General features: G+C 47.4%; 1 long non-coding RNA gene across 1 annotated transcript; it reads right to left on the reverse strand.

The window, feature by feature from the left end:
* Window positions 1-773: 773 nt before the first annotated feature.
* Window positions 774-6,872, reverse strand: LOC108519099 (uncharacterized). The gene is made up of 3 exons (XR_001882528.1): window positions 4,351-6,872; window positions 2,155-2,266; window positions 774-1,637 (listed from the first exon to the last, which is right to left on the reverse strand). It is a non-coding gene; the product is annotated as an uncharacterized LOC108519099 (long non-coding RNA).
* Between the last annotated feature and the right edge of the window lie 10,025 nt (window positions 6,873-16,897).

Consider the following 16,897-nt stretch of genomic DNA (forward strand, 5'->3'; position numbering starts at 1 on the left):
CAGGTTCACTCTTATTATTACAGTTGCACTAGTGCCATGTCTGGTTCCTAGTGGACACCCCGGGAACAGCCATCCATCCAGACTGATGTCCCGTGACATCCCCTACACTCCATGGCTCATCACATCACACTCATCTCCAGCTGGTCTCTCTGCCTGGAAGTCAAACACCTGTTCCCACATCCACTGTCTGGGGAGGTCCTTTTCATGCTTCAAAGCCAGCTCGGTGTCCTCCTTTGTGCAAAAAATGTCCTGACCTCTCAGAAGTTCATTCTTTCTCTCTTTCTGTCGATCTTTCTCTGAACTGCTCTATCATTTTGTGTATTGTTGAAATGAAGAAACGTGTGACAATTGAGTTGAACAGCTGGCAAAAATGAAAAAGAAGAAAAAAAATACTGAGTTAAACAGGCTGCAATGACCCCCAGCATGGTGCTTCAATGCATGCAATGCATGAATGACTTGTAGCAGAGGCCACACTCAGCCCCTGCTTGCCCTTTGAGTTTTTGTAGCTTTTGCCTGGGAAAGTTTTCCAAGGGAAAGTTTTGTAGTCTTGCTCTGTCACCCAGGCTGGAGTGCGGTGGCATGATCTCGGCTCACTGCAAGCTCCGCCTCCCAGGTTCACACCATTCTCCTGCCTCAGCCTCCAGAGTAGCTGGGGCTACAGGCGTCCGCCACCACGCCCAGCTAATTTTTTTTTTTTTTGTATTTTTTAGTAGAGATGGGGTTTCATCGTGTTAGCCAGGATGGTCTCGATCTCCTGACCTCATGATCTGCCCGTCTCGGCCTCCCAAAGTGCTGGGATTACAGGCGTGAGCCACCGCGCCCGGCCGCCGAGATCATTCTTGTTTTTAGAAAACCCACCATTATTTTCCTCTCTAGCCACATGGATTCTAAAACCTCCTCTTGTGAGCCGTAATCAGAATGCAGAGAAGTAATACAAGGTTAGGGCCCGGGACTCCTTCTCCCACCTCTCCCAGCAGAGACCCAGAATTTTTTAAAAAATGACCTTGGTCTTCAGGGAAAGAACTTCCCACCACAATGAGCAGCCATGCCCAGCCTGCCCTTGACTGTGGGGCTTACTTAGCTCATCCATCCAAAGGCTATTCCTGGGATGCCTAGTAGGAATCCAGGCATGGAACTAGTGCAAGCATAATGATAAGAGTAAGCCTGGCAGACACGGGCCCCAGTAATAACCAGGTAAACAAATAAACAGAACTACAAACTATGATGACAACAGTTCATCTGTCCACAGATATTCACTGAATGTCCACTGTGTGCCTGGCAGTGTTCCAAGTGCTGAAGAAAAATGAAGAAAACAAAAATCCCTGCCCTTGTAGAGGAGACATTGTAATGTGGAAGATAACATAATGAAAAAGAATGAAGAATAAAATAGAAAAGTAAAATGGATTGCATGTCACTTGATGACAAGTACTGTGGAATGAGACTGTCATCTATATGAAGCACAGAAAGTGGAACATGGCAACATCTCCGCCAAAAGACCTGGCAGACACCACCTTGGCCAAGGGATCGAGGTTGGCATCACCGGCTGTAAGCAGTGCTGACATCTTGTTCTCTTCGATATGGCATCATGAGCAGGCTGCCTTGCTGGTGGGATCTTCCTCCAAACCCAGAACTTCAGTCTAATCATGAGAAAATGATAGCCAATCTCAAGTTTAGGGACATTTGGCAAAATACCCCACCACTCCTACTTAAAAGTGTTGAGGTCATGAAAGGCAAGGAAACCCTGGGAAATCATCATTGGCCAGAGGAAACTAAGCAGACATGACGACTAAATGCAATGTAGAATCCTGGGGCAGAAAAGGACAATAGTGGGATAGCTGGTGAAACCCAAGTAAGTCCAGGCTGTACTAATGTCCACTTCCCAGTTCTGAGGAACATGCCGTGGTCACATGAGATATACATATTTGCATCAGTGGAAGCAGGGAGAGCGTATATGGGACCTCTCTGTACTGTTTGTATAACTTTTCTATAAATCTAAAACTGTTTTAAAATAGCTTTTTAAATGATACTTTAAGTTCTGGGGTATATGTGCAGAATGTGCAGATTTGTTACATAGGTAGACATGCACCACAGTGGTTTGCTGCATCCCCTTTTTTTAAGAAAATGTTTCAAAAAGAAAAACATTTTTTCTTTTACCTGTAGGTGATTTTTCCCTGTAGGTGAGCTCACTCCATGGGAGGGCCTGGTGGGTGTTGGAGAAGCAGCTGTGGATAGAGGTGAGCATCCTGGAAGGGCTGCGTGGAGGCATCTACTTATGTGCAGACAGAAGGGTGAGGGACAGAACCGTGTGAGTCAGCTCCTCTGCAGTGAACAAGGCGACCTCACAGAATGTTCTGTCTCAGGCTTCAGTTTGATGCAATCATGGATAAGTCAATCCTTTGTTATGCTCCTGGCCCTCACATTATGTAGCAGGGCACATAAGTGGGGTTGGGAATTGCAAAGGCAAAAGCAGGAGACCAGTTAAAGAAGAGAACGGGGCATAAGAGAGACAATCGGGAGGACCTTCCACAGCCAGGGCCCTGAGGGTCTCCTTGAGGTGGTGCCATTGAAGCTGAGTTCTGAGGGACAATCAGGTGTAGACACCGTGAGTCTCAGAAGTGGGAAAAGGGGAGTGCTGTGCACGGAATTGAGAGATGGTGCCTGTGGCAGCAGCTGGGGAGAGAAGGAGAAGGTGGGTGGGAGGCCCATTCTTTTCTTGGCCACAAGGACACTGAGTAGGGTGCCCAGACTCAGTAATAATAACAGGCAGCACTTGGAGGCTGCATCCTGTGTGTCTGGCACTCGCCTTAGCCCTTTGTGCCCATCGGCTGAGTTAATGCAGAGGTGAACTGAGAGGCACCTGGGGAAAGGGCTGGGGGACAGGAAGCAGGTGACATCTCCGGTCCTCTCCAGCTTCCTTAGACACTTCCTGGCAGACATTGGCCCCAGCAATAACCAGGTAAACAAATAAACAGAACTACAAACTATGATGACAACAATTCATCTGTCCACAGATATTCACTGAATGTCCACTGTGTGCCTGGCACTGTTCCAAGCGCTGAAGAAAAATGAAGAACACAAAAATCCCTGCCCTTGTAGAGGAGACATTGTAATGTGGAAGATAACATAATGAAAAAGAATGAAGAATAAAATAGAAAGGTCAAATGGATTGCAGGTCCACAGTACTGATCCTTCTCTGCCACCCTTCTCCAAGACCACCTTGGTGGGAGTAAGGGGCTCTAAGGTGACAATAGACACAGGAGCCAGACACAAGACACAAGACACTTTTGACTCCCAGGAGAAGCTAGTATGGGCATCCATACGCCCTTCCTGATGGTGACTTTTTATGCAGACATGCAGAGTACAGTTAACCAGCTGCTCCTGCACACGTCTGGATCTCTACTCACACATCTGTGCACATGCGTGACCGCGCGTGCACACACACACACACACACAGCCTCCTGGAGCACTGTGGATTCTGGGTGACTAACTCAGCTACAGCCTCTGGTTGTACTGAGCTGAGCACCCATTGCCTGCTGGGGTGGGGAGAGGGCGGGCACTTTCCCTGCGTGACCCCGTTTAACCCTCTCAGTGCCCCACTGAGGTGGTCCCTGTTGTCCCCAACGGACAGAGGAAGAACCTGAGTCAGGAACCCAGAGCGGTGTCTCCACTAAGTAGAAGCCTCTGTTTCTCTCCCAGCCTCTCCCAGAGGAGCTGTTCTGAAGCGTGTGGATTTGATCAGGATAATCAAGGTAAATGATCCTTGTCTTGATACATCACAAATGTTAGGGTTCAAGGTTGTGAGGGCGGAGAGTGGGTGGAGTCTCTGCTGCCCGGTATCCTGAGCTGGGTGATCGCAAGCAGACACAACGTGACCACCTCTCGGGCCACGCTGGGGGAATGAATGTAATGAGGCCAGGGTTACAGGGTTGTTGAAGGCTCAGGGGAGACCAGGCAAAAAAAAGCTATGACCTGCAACCTCCCTATAGCAGTGTTTCTCAAACTCTGATTAACGTTACTTGAGGAACTTGCTAAAAATACGTATTCCTGGCCCTGATCAGATAAATCAAGACAAGTCAGAATATTTGACGCAGAGTCTTTAAGCTCCCCCTTGGGATTCAAATGCACACAGATTTTTGGTGCTTTGCCACCTACAGTACAAGAAAGGGCAGGACTGTCCTGTTCAGTGCACTATGACCTGGGCGCTCAGGCCCCAGGAACTCCCCTACTCCCCCAGCTCCCTGCGGTGCCACCCACCTAGCTTTCTTGCCTGAGGGTGGTCCTCAGACTCCTCCTAGAACAGGCTCTTAGTTATGTAAGTATCCATTCCTCCAATCACTGCAGAGCACTCACCAGGTAACAAGAACACACGCCCAGGCGAGTTCCCCATGCTCATCCCCACGTTCATATCTCAGACTCTACAAGTCTGCAGCTGCTGCCTAGGACTCTGTAAGTCCTTGAGGCTGGGACCCCTACCACACACAAGAGCTGGCGTGCCCTGCAGGTGGGGAAGTGCTGACCATACACACCCAGGAAGTCAGAATTCCAGATAATGAGTAACTTTTTAGCGGAATTCCAGATAATGAGTAACTTTTTAGCACAAGTACCCATGCCCTATGAATTGTGAGGTATTTTTGTTTGTGAAATCTGACAATTCTACCTGTAGGGAACAGGGATGATTGAGAAGCAGCTGCCCTGATGGCCAGAAGCCAACAGCCTTCCCTGCAGAGATGCGGGAAGTCCAGGGGAGAGCAGAAAAGGTCAGGCACTGCACTGGCAGTGGGAGTGGAGCATGGGTCAGAGGAGGGTCAGAGCCATGAGGAAGGACCCTGGGAGGCTTCCTGCTAATGTGAGGGCCAGGAGCATAACAAAGGATTGACTTATCCATGATTGCATCAAACTGAAGCCTGAGACAGAACATTCTGTGAGGTCGCCTTGTTCACTGAAGAGGAGCTGACTCACACGGTTTTGTCCAGGAAGTTGCAACCTGTGCCAGGAGTAGCCAACCTGGGAGTAGCAAAGAGGCTTTTCTACTGCAGGTTTTCCCAGAGCTCCTCTCCCTCCCTCCCCTGGCCAAAGATGAGCTCTGCAGGGAGAGCCGGCTCTAGGGGACTTGGCTCCTAGGCATCCCAGCTGCAGAGATTGGTGGCGCCAGTCCAGAAAGGGGGGTCTTCTGGACCAGGGGACGATGGAGTTGGGCCTCGGGGCACTGGGAGGCCAGTAGGGGTGCTTCAAACTGGCCAGTGACCTGAAGGACTCATATTCTTAAGGATACCCTGGTGGCCACGTAGAAAACAGTCTGGTGGGATGAGGGTGGAAGTGAGGACCAACCAGCTCAGAGGTCACTGAGGGTGTGGCCAGATAGGCTGGGGCCCACATGGGCAGCAGAGGTGGGGAGTAGGGATGTGGAGGGGGAGACCCAGCCCCACGTTGGGGGCCCCAAGGGAAGGTAGAGGCTGAGCCAGGAGAAGAGGCACCACCCACTGACGTCCTGCTTGCTGAATAACTGTGAGAAGCAGGACCAGGAGCGAAAGAGCAAGCGAGGAAGTCAAAGGGGTTATTTGGGTGCTATGCTTCATGTGAGGGTAGCTAAGTACAGGTGCCAAGGAGGTACCTGTGTCAAAATCCCAGGTCAAAATGTTAGTTACCAGACGCCTCTGATAAAGACAGTGCCACAGGTAAAACGCAGCACGCACAACCCCTCAACCCTAAAATCAGAAGGCTATCTGTGTCCTGGCGAGGAGAGAAGCACAATTGACCATCCACACCACCAGGATGCAAGCCCGTTATTTCTGATGTAAAACCCAGGCTCCTTCCAGGGCTGGCACAGAGAATAGCCAGAGGTGTCAAGAGGCCTCCACCTTCCCCAGCTGGGCAACCTCAGAGGGTATCTCCTTATCTCTGAGATCACTGTGTGTTCATGTCCAGGCTGGGCACAGGTCACCTGGGAGTGGAGCTGTGTTTGCAGAGAAGGAACTAGGGTGGACGTCAAAGCCAACCAGCCTGGTTCAGAATCCCGGCTCAGCTTGGCACTTACCAATAGTGGCAATGAGGCCTTGGGAATGAGCTTCACCTCTCTGCACTTCTGTTTCCTCATATCTAAAGTTGAGGGAGTGATGGGACCCACCTCAGTGGGTGTTCATGTGGATTCCATGGGCTCTTAAGCATAAAGAACAGAGCAGCTATGATGACCATCATCTATGTCACGGGGCCTCCGGGGATGAGGGAAGAAGAGGCAGATCTACTTAAGTACAAGGAAGGTGGAGGAAGGTAGTAAGGCATCAGCCATGTGGCACAGATTGTATTATGAGATTGACCGGTTTTCTTACGTCACCCTCAAATTTCCCTCCTTACCCGCTTCCCATGATTCCTGAGAGTCAAGAGGACGGGAGCTATAGAATGTGTTAGTCATCCACTGCTGCAGAGCCAATCGCCCATGATTATCTCACGGAGTTCCTGAGAGTCAGGAATCCAGGAGGAGCTAAGCTGGGTGGTTCCAGCTCGAAGTCTCTCTTGAGCTTGCTGTCAAGCTGTTGGCCAGGGCAATCCCAGAAGGCTCACTCATGAGGCTGTTGGTAGAAGGTCTCAGTTCCTCGCCATGTGGGCTACTCACAGGGCTGCTCAAATGTGACTTAGAGAGAGAGAGAAAGAGAGAGAGAGAGAGGTTTATTTGTTTAGTGTCCAGGACCAAGAGAGAGGGCATAGAGAGAAAGCACAAAAGAGAGAGAGAAAAAAAGAGAAAGGCAGAGAGAGAGATAGAGACAGAGAGACAGAGACACAGATGGTTGTTTAATGTCCAGGACCAAGAGAGAGACAAAAGAGAGAAAGCACAAAAGAGAGGGGAAAAGAGAAAGACAGACAGAGTGAGAGACAGAGAGAGAGAACCCACAGCAGAAGCAGCAGTCTTTTTATAACCCAGTCTCAGAAATGATACCCCACCCCTTCCGCCTTAGAAGGAAGTCACTAAGTCCAGTCCAATGCAAGGGGAGGTAATAAAGCTCTATCTCTTCAAGGAAGTGGTATCAGACATTTGTGGACACATTTGTAAAATGACCAGAGCATTAGAACCTCAGAATCCAGCAGAGTAATTGCCCTAATAGTAGATTATTAATATTTTTAAAAATGGATGGACTAGCTGAAGGAATAAATGAACGACAGAGTGAGAAGGATATTTCTGTCTCATTTCACACACAGGAAAGGCACCGAGCCTCAGAGCAATTAGGATATGTGTGAGGTTGTCTAGGCAGTAAGGGATGGGGGCTGGGCTGGTTTGCCAGAAATCTGAGATGAAGCATGCAGCGTGCAGCAGTTCTGAAATGGAAGCCAGGGATGGCAAGCTGTAGCAGCCACTCCCTCCCGGAGGGAGAACAGACTCAATACCACTCAACACCGGGGAGGAAGGGATGACTCAGCAGCACTCAAAACAGAGTCAGGAGTTCTCCCTGCTCTTGCCAAACGCTCTGCAGGCACCTCTTATCCACACAGGGACACCACCAAAGGCCTGGTTGTGCTGAAGGAAATTTGCAACTCCTGCTTCAAATCTACAGCCAGTATCTCCTCCAGCAGCCACCAAACCAGGCAGCACAAACCCAGCCAGAGAACAACATAGGTGTCAGGCAAAAACAGGCTATGGACTCCATCTTTTTCTAACAGAGATCAGAGTCCTCTGGCCTTCCACAGAGAAGGTGGGGCCTTCTCAGGGTTCTCTGGGTCTGGGTCTGCTGGTGTCAGTCAGTATCTATTTCTTCTTCCTAAGAATTCTTTTTTTTTTTTTTGAGATGGAGTTTTTGCTCTGTTGCCCAGGCTGGAGTGCAATCATGCAATCTAGGCTCACTCCAATCTCTGCCTCCTGGGTTCAAGCAATTCTCCTGCCTCAGCCTCCTGAGTAGCTGGGATTACAGGCACCCACCACCACACCGGGCTAATTTTTGTAATTTTAGTAGAGACAAGGTTTCACCATGTTGGCCAGGCTGGTTTCAAACTCTTGACCTCAGGTGATCCACCTACCTCAGCCTCCCAAAGTGCTAGGATTACAGGCATGAGCCACTGAGCCCAGCCTCCTAAGAATTCTTAAAGGAGCTTACGGTTGACAAAAGAGGTTCAGAGAGGTAAAGTAATGGCCCTAAAGTCACCCAGCAAGTAGGTGTGGCAAAGCCATGGTGCAAAAGAAGCCCTGGTGGGTGACACTCTTTGGATGGCCCCTGCCTCTCTGGAAGGCACCAGCATTGGTTTCTCTCTGCCTCACCTTCCTATGCAGGTGGGCATGCTTGTGCTTGGGCTCCTGCTGGTCCCTCTGGTTATGCCCCAGAAGCACACTCTTCCCTATCTGCAGTCCCAGCCAATGTGTGGACACAACATTTCCTAGGGTGCTCCTTAGCCCACTGCACCAAGTCAGCATTTAGGAATCAGCTGTGGCACCACAAAGGCAACAGTCATGAAAACCACAAACAGCATCACAGTGATCAAGCTTGCAGAATTCCAGTGTCTGATGGACTCTGTAGACTCTGCCTGGACCAAGGTGACTCCAATCTAGAGACAACGAGAGTCACTATTCCTCGGACTGAGCATCTGCTTGTCCCGGGTCCCAGGCGCCTTGGATGTGAATCTTGTCTCTTCGCTTTTGAGACCGGCACTTACAGCCACACTCACATAGGTCCCAAAGGCCAGTGCCATCCAGTACCTCCGCCATCTCCACTCCTGCATTCCACCAGCTTCCCTGACCTTTAGAAATAGTCTCCTGGAGGCCAGTCCTGCTGGCTCAAGCCTGTAATTCCAGCTCTTTGAGAGGCTGAGGTGCGCGGATCACCTGAGGTCAAAAGTTTGAGATCAGCCTGGCCAATATGGTGAAACTCTGTCTCTACCAAAAACACAAGAATTAGCCAGGTGTGGTGGTGGTCGTCTGTAATCCCAGCTACTCAGGAGGCTGAAGCAGGAGAATTGCTTGAACCAGGGAGGTAGAGATTGCAGTGAACTGAGATCACGCCAATGCACTCCAGCCTGGGCAACAGAATGAGACTCCATCTAAAAAAAAAAAAAAAAAAAAGGGAAAAGAAATAGTCCCCTGGAGCCCCTGGGCCTGACCTCCCAAAAGCCAGAGTGAACTTTCAATCTCACCATGGGCTGACTCCCTGGGTCCATTTTAAGTCAGAGGATCGTGCCTATCCACAGTCAAAAGGAGAGGATGGTGACTGGTGTGGACAAAGCTCCCATTCAGCGGAGACCCCAATCAGTAAAGAAAATCTTTCCCTACACAGATCCACAGACAACCAAAGCCTTAAAAAGGCGTCAACCCTAAAGCCTGTGAAATTGTCATTTTCTGTCCTGTGCTCAAGAATGGAAATGCCTTCCTTCATTTTTAAGGAAGGAGCAGGGGATAGTGGTGAGAGTCTGGATTTGGCATCAGATTGGTTTTCCAAAGCTCCAACAGCTGCTGCATTTAACAGCTGGGGGTACGTGGGCAAATCACATGATTAGAGGTACGAAGCTTTTTTCCTCCTGCCTAACTCCACTTCCTGGAGGTTGACGCAGACCAAAGCTTGGTAAGAAAACTAAGGATAAAAGAAGGAGCAGAGGCCAGGCAAGGTGGCCCATGCCTGTAGTCCCAGCACTTTGAGAGGCCAAGGTGGGTGAATCAATTGAGCCCAGGTGTTTGAGACCAGCCTGGGCAACATGGTGAAACCATGTCTCTGCAAAAAATTACAAAAATTAGCTGGGCACGGTAGTGTGCACCTGTAATCCCAATTACTTGGGAGGCTGAGGTGGGAGGATCACCTGAGCCCAGGATGTTGAAGCTGCAAATGAGGTGAGATTGCACCACTGCACTCCAGCTCGGGCTACAGAGTGAGACCCTGTCTCAAAAAAAAAAAAAAAAAAAAAGAGGGACAGAGATTGTTTTTCAACATCATCAGAGATGGAAGTTATACAAAGAGAGGAGACAGTCAGCAGTGGCAATGTCAAAATATTCGTTAGCCAGTACATGGTCTGCCTACGGAATTTTCCATACCTACTGAGAGGTAGGGCAGGATTTAGCAGGATCAAGAGCCCATGGGGGATGCAGAGTACAGGACAGCAATACCCAGATGGCCTCAGCCAGCCCCACTCTTCTTCCTCCCACTCTTAGCTCTTAGGATAACTGTAGAATGTGCTAAGAATGCAGTGCCCTGAGACAAGGAGAAAATGTCAGGAACAACCTGAGCTTTGTCTTCATTCCTCCTAAAACTTTTTTCAGCCATCCAAGTGACTTCTGGGATATAAAAGCCAGGGAAGGGTGTTTTTGAGGCCCCTTAGCTGTGGTGCAAAGTGAGGCACATGCAAACAAGACTCCATCTGCCGGGGCAGCTTTCCTGAGCCTGGGGAACTGGGTCATCATGGATCCTAGGCTTCTGTTGATTCTCGCTGCCTATATCTGTAATGAAGTTGGTTTGCGTGGCTTGCATAGTATTGTGTCACATCAAACTAGCAACTGGCTTTGTGTAAAACCTCTTCCCAGATCCAGGAAACTAAGCAGAAATTAGCAAGATGTTTAGAGTCCTCTCCGAGGAGCGAGGCAAGTGCACAGTGTTGGGAACGTGTTGGGAGTCCTCCCCGCAGATTGATAACCAGTGCGTGGGACTCTGCTTCCCAGAGAGAAGAAAGAGAAGATTTCAATCAGGAAGGGGGTCCCTGCAGTTTCAAGTAGGGCAGGATGGAGTTGGGAAGTGGGATGGAAGCAATGAAATTAACTTGCATTTCAAACCTCTAGGGGCAATGCATAGGCTGGAAGCTGTAATGTGAGCCTGAGCTAAAAGAGTAGGGGTGTTTGTTCACTATTCTGGACTCCATATGTATCTGATCACTTCATAGCTGCTTAAGGAGATTGTCCAGGGGTCGGCTAACTAGACCCACCAGCCAAACCCAGTCCCTAAACAGACAGTTTTTATATATTTCACAAGCGAAGATTCATACATTTTTAAAAGATTATGAGGAAGAAGGAAGAAAAGGAGAAAGAGGAAGAAGAGTAGGGGGAGAAGAGGAGACAGAGACCATACGTGGCCATCAAAGTCTAAAGCACTTACTATTTGCCCCATTATAAAAAAAGTTTGCAGATCCATGGAACATAGGTCCTGCTCCCTTCCATTAAGGCCACTGTCCCAAAACTGCAGAGACAGTGTGACTCTGAGAGTGGGAGCATTATTTGTTTTGTTTGTTGCCGGATGCCCAGTGCCTAGGATCATGCCTGGCACATAAAATCACTCTGTAAATGTTTGTGGAATAAAGGAAAAAAAATCAATGAATGAACAATGTATAGAAAAGTACTTGGTAACCTATAAAGTCCAAGTATAGGACAAATAAAAATATATACTTTATTTATTTATTTTAATTTTTTTGAGATGGAGTCTTGCTCTGTTGCCCAGCCTGTCGAGATGGGGTCTTGCTCTGTTACCCAGCCTGGAGTACGGTGGTAGGATCTCAGTCCACTGCAACTTCTGCCTCCCGAGTTCAAGTGATTCTCCTGCCTCAGCCTCCTGAGTAGCTGGGACTACAGGCATGTGCCATCATGCCTGGCTAATTTTTTTGTATTTTTATTAGAGATGGGGTTTTGCCATGTTGGCTAGGCTGGTCTTGAACCCCTGAACTCAGGTGATCCACCTGCCTTGACCTACCAAAGTGCTGGAATTACAGGCATGAGCCACTGGGCCCGGCCTACATACTATTTTAAAATCCACTGCACCTGTTCTTATTCTGGAGGAGATGCTGAACTCTGCCCTTGGACAAGGCCCTCAGTGTGTCCTGGGAGAGCCTGACTTGAAGCCACATTATGCAGAGGCAGGGCAGATCCCAACCCAGGGAGCTGGAGACAGAGGAAATCTAAAGGCAGAAACCTCCTACAGAGGTTGCTCTTCTGCTTAGCCTAAGAAGCAGTGCTTCTCAGGCTTTCTGGTGCACATAAATCATCTTGGGTTATTATTAGTATCCAAATTCTAAATTAGTATGCCTGGGCTGTGCCCCAAGGATTAGCATTTCTAACCAGCTCCTCTGTGTTGCTGCAGCTGCTGGTCCCTGAATCACACTTGCAGTACAGCAAGGATGTCAAAGCTCTCTTCCTCAAAGGGGGGAGCATCTCCTCAGACCCTAGTATCCTCCTCATTTCCTCTTTGCTTCCTTTTGTGGGGCTCCAAAAAGTCGTAGGAGTGCCCTGGGCTCTGATGAGAGAATATTCTCAAAGGGTTGCTAACTCGGGAGGAAAACAGGCTCCAGCGATCCTGCAGCCCACGGGCTGGTGGGGAGATGACCACAGGATGCCCTTCCGAAAAGGAAGAGCAGTGGGCCTGGACGAGTACGATTTTGGTCTTAGTACTGCTTCACTTTTCTGTCTTAATTGCCCTGTGGTTTCATCCGGCCATGGGACTCCACAATGACATGTGCCATCCTTGTATGAATGCTGCTTGCAGAACCAAAGGAAGGGCCTGTACCAATGCCTGGGGCAAAGCAGACCAATGAAGACTTGTAAGAGTCCAGAAAAGAGGCTGAGAGAAAGTCAGGAATGGGGTACACGTGGCCTTGGAGCATCCACCTGGAGCTCCAGGTGACCAGCAGCACCCGGAACAATTCTTTACCCTCTGCAGGTCCTCCAAAGCATCCTCAGCAGGATCTGCAGAAGGTCAAAAATTTTCTGCTTTCACGAGATGGAGGTTAAGACTAAGTCAGCTCAGCTATAAGCAAAATGATGCTCTTCCCTTTGAAAACTGGCACAAGACAGGGATGCCCTCTCTCACCACTCCTATTCAACATCGTATTGGAAGTTCTGGCCAGGGCAATCAGACAAGAGAAAGAAATAAAGGGTATTCAGTTAGGAAAAGAGGAAGTCAAGTCTCTATTTGCAGATGACATGATGTATATTTAGAAAACCCCATCGTCTAAGCCCCAAATCTCCTTAAGCCAATGAGCAACTTCAGCGAAGTCTCAGGATACAAAATCAATGTGCAAAATCACAAGCATTCCTATACACCAATAACAGACAAACAGAAAGCCAAATCATGAGTGAGCTCCCATTGACAATTGCTACAAAAAGAATAAAATACCTAGGAATCCAACTTACAAGGGATGTGAAGGACCTCTTCAAGGAGAACTACAAACCACTCCTCAATGAAATAAAAGAGGACATAGACAAATGGAAGAACATTCCATGCTCATGAATAAGAAAAATCAATATTGTGAAAATGGCCATGCTGCCCAAAGCAGTTTATACATTCAATGCTATCTCCATCAAGCTACCAAAGACTTTCTTCACAGAATTGGAAAAAACTACTTTAAATTTCATATGGAACCATAAAAGAGCCTGCATAGCCAAGACAATCCTAAGGAAAAAGAACAAAGCTAGAGGCATGACGCTACCTGACTTCAAACTATACTACAAGGCTACAGTAACCAAAACAGTATGGTACTGGTACCAAAACAGTTATATAGACCAATGGAACAGAACAGAGGCCTCAGAAATAGCACCACACATCTGCAACCATCTGATCTTTGACAAACCTGACAAAAACAACCAATGGGAAAAGGATTCCCTATTTAATAAATGGTGCTGGAAAAACTGGCTAGCCATGTGCAGAAAGCTGAAGCTGGATCCCTTCCTTACATCTTTTACAAAACTTAACTCAAGATGGATTAAAGACTTAAATGTAAGACCTAAAACCATAAAAACCCTAGAAGAAAACTTAGGCAATACCATTCAGGACATAGGCATGGGCAAAGACTTCATAACTAAAGCACCAAAAGCAATGGTAACAAAAGCCAAAATAGATAAATGGGATCTAATTAAACTAAAGAGCTTCTGCACAGCAAAATAAACTATCATCAGAGTGAACAGGTAACCTACAGAATGGGAGAAAATTTTTGCAATCTATCCATCTGACAAAGGGCTAATATCCAGAATCTACAAAGACCCTAAACAAATGTACAAGAAAAAAACAAACAATCCCATCAAAAATTGGACAAAGGATATGAACAGACACTTCTTGAAAGAAGACATCTATGCAGCCAACAGACATATGAAAAAACGCTCATCATCACTGGTCCGTAGAGAAATGCAAAGCAAAACCACAATGAGATACCATCTCATGGCAGTTAGAATGGGGATCATTAAAAAGTCAGGAAACAACAGATGCCAGTGAGGATGTGGATAAATAGAAATGCTTTTACACTGTTGGTGGGAGTGTAAATTAGTTCAACCATTGTGGAAGACAGTGTGGTGATTCCTCAAGGATCTAGAACTAGAAATACAACTTGACCCAGTAATCCCATTACTGGGTATGTACCCAAAGGATTATAAATCATGCTACTATAAAGACATATGTACACGTATGTTTATTGTGGCACCATTCACACTAGCAAAGACTTGGAACCAAGCCAAATGTCCATCAATAATAGACTGGATAAAGAAAATGTGGCACATATACACCATGTAATACTATGCAGCCATAAAAAAGGATGAGTTCATGTCCTTTTCAGGGACATGGATGAAGCTGGAAGCCATCATTCTCAGCAAACTATCACAAGGACAGAAAACCAAACACCACATGTTCTCACTCATAAGTGGGAGCTGAACAATGAGAACATATGGACACAGGGAGGGGAACATCACACACTGGGGCCTGTTGGAGGATTAGGGGCTGGCGGAGGGATAGCATTAGGAGAAATAATATAATGATGTTATATAATTACGTCATTACAAACATAAGTGACGAGTTGATGGGTGCAGCAAACCAACATGGCACATGTATACCTATGTAACAAACCTGCACATTGTGCATATGTACCCCAAAACTTAAAGTATAATTTAAAAAAAGAAAGAAAGAAAGAAAATGATGCTCTTCTGAGGCTGGAGAACTTGAGAACACTCAGGTAATGCTCTGAGGAAAGATGACTAGTCATCCCTAATATCCACTCTCTTTCCCTCTCTCATGGTAATGGAACTCTGAATTTTTAGCTGAGAGGTGACTACCTAGAATCTTGACTGCACTGCACAACCTCCTTTGTAACTAGGTGTGGCCATGGGACACAACTCCAGCCAATGGAACACAAGTGGAAATAACAGGCAGTGTTTAAAGCATTCCTTTCAAAAGAAAGGTTGTGCCCTTCCCTTTCCCTGTGGCCCTTTCTATGGGCTGGAAGGTGGATAGCAGTAAGCCATCTTAGCCCAGACACACAGACATGGAGGGGCAGCTGAGCAGCCAGACAGGAGGATGTGGTTTCTGACAATGTGGAGCCACCCTATCAACCCACTGCCTCCAACTGGACCTGCATGAGAGGGAAATGAACTTCAGTCTCATTTTAGCCACTATTTCTTTAAGATTCTGTGTAACTTAAACATATGTATTGGCCAGGTACAGTGGTTCACACCCATAATTCCAGCGCTTTGGGAGGCTGAGGTGGGAGGATGCCTGGAGGCCAGGATTTCAAGACTAGCCTGGGCAACACAATGAAACCCTGCCTCTACAAAAAATAAAAACTTAAAAATTGGCCAGACATAGTGCTGTGCACCTGTGGTCCCAGCTGCTCGGAAGACTGAGGTGGCAGCATATCTTGAGTCCAGGAGTCAGAGTCTTCAGTGAGCAATGAGCAGTGATTGAACCACTACACTCCAGCCTGGGTGACAGAGCGAGACTCTCTCTCTCTCTCTCTATATATATATACACACACACACACACACACATACACACACACACACATATATAATATATATAAAATATATAATATATACATAATATATAAAAATTTATATATGTGTGTATATGTATATATAGATACACACATATATATAGACAGAGATATATAAAGATACACACACATACACACACACACACATATCCAATTCTGAAACTGGGAGCCTGAAAGTCATTTAAGGAAGATGGACCCAGACAGTTATTGGTCATCTTAGTGCCTTACAGTCAACAAATATGTAAGTACTCTAAAGATACAGCACTATCACAACAGACAAACAAAAACTGCTGTCCTCGTAGAGCGTACATTTAATATAATTTCATTTCATGTTGATTACCATTTTGTCAGGGAATATTACTTTGCATCTTAGACACCAGGAAATTAAGCTGTAGAGATTTCCCATGATTAGTTTGAAGTGAGTCAGTTGGTGAGTCAGACATCAGAGATTCAAGCCAGGTTGGCTGGTGCCAGAGCTAGAACCTCCCCACTGGTCCAGTGGCCTCCAAAGCATGTCCTCTAGAGAGGCCTGTCACAGCCATCATAGATGGGGACTGTGACCATGAAGAATCAAGAGGAAGGATTTTTTTTTTTTTTTTTTGAAACAGTCTCGCTGTGTCACCCAGGCTGGAGTGTAGTGGCGTGATCTCAGCTCACTGCAACCTCTGCCTTCGGGGTTCAAGAAATTCTCCTGCCTCAGCCTCCCAAGTAGCTGGGATTATATGCATGCGCCATGATGCCTGGCTAATTTTTTTTTTTTTTTTTTTTGGTTTTTTTAGTAAAGATGGAGTTTTGCCATGTTGGCCAAGCTGGTCACGGCCTCCTGACCTCAGGTGGTCTGCTCACCTCAGTCTCCGCTGGGATTACCAGCATGAGCCACCACTCCCGGCCAAGATTTATTTATTTATTTTTTTGATGAGCCAAAGAAAGACCCCGGACTAGCTAAGAGAGAGGCCCAAGGATACCTGAAGGCCGGGGAGGAGGGACAACCACTTGTTCGGGTGAACCAATAGCAGAGGCTCAGCAGGGCAGAGGCCAAGGCTGAGGACGCCCCCGCAGAGAGAGCCTGAGGACAAGGGGTTCCTCACAACACCTGTGCTCCCTGAAAGCTCCCCTCCTCACCTCTCTCTAGGTGCCCTACTCTCTGGAGTTGGTGAAGGGGTGCCCAAAATGCAATTGATCTACAGAAAAATAGAGTCCT

This window comes from Rhinopithecus bieti, unplaced genomic scaffold, assembly GCF_001698545.2.
Source record: "Rhinopithecus bieti isolate Rb0 unplaced genomic scaffold, ASM169854v2 scaffold_41913, whole genome shotgun sequence".
NCBI classification, from domain to species: Eukaryota; Metazoa; Chordata; class Mammalia; order Primates; family Cercopithecidae; genus Rhinopithecus; species Rhinopithecus bieti.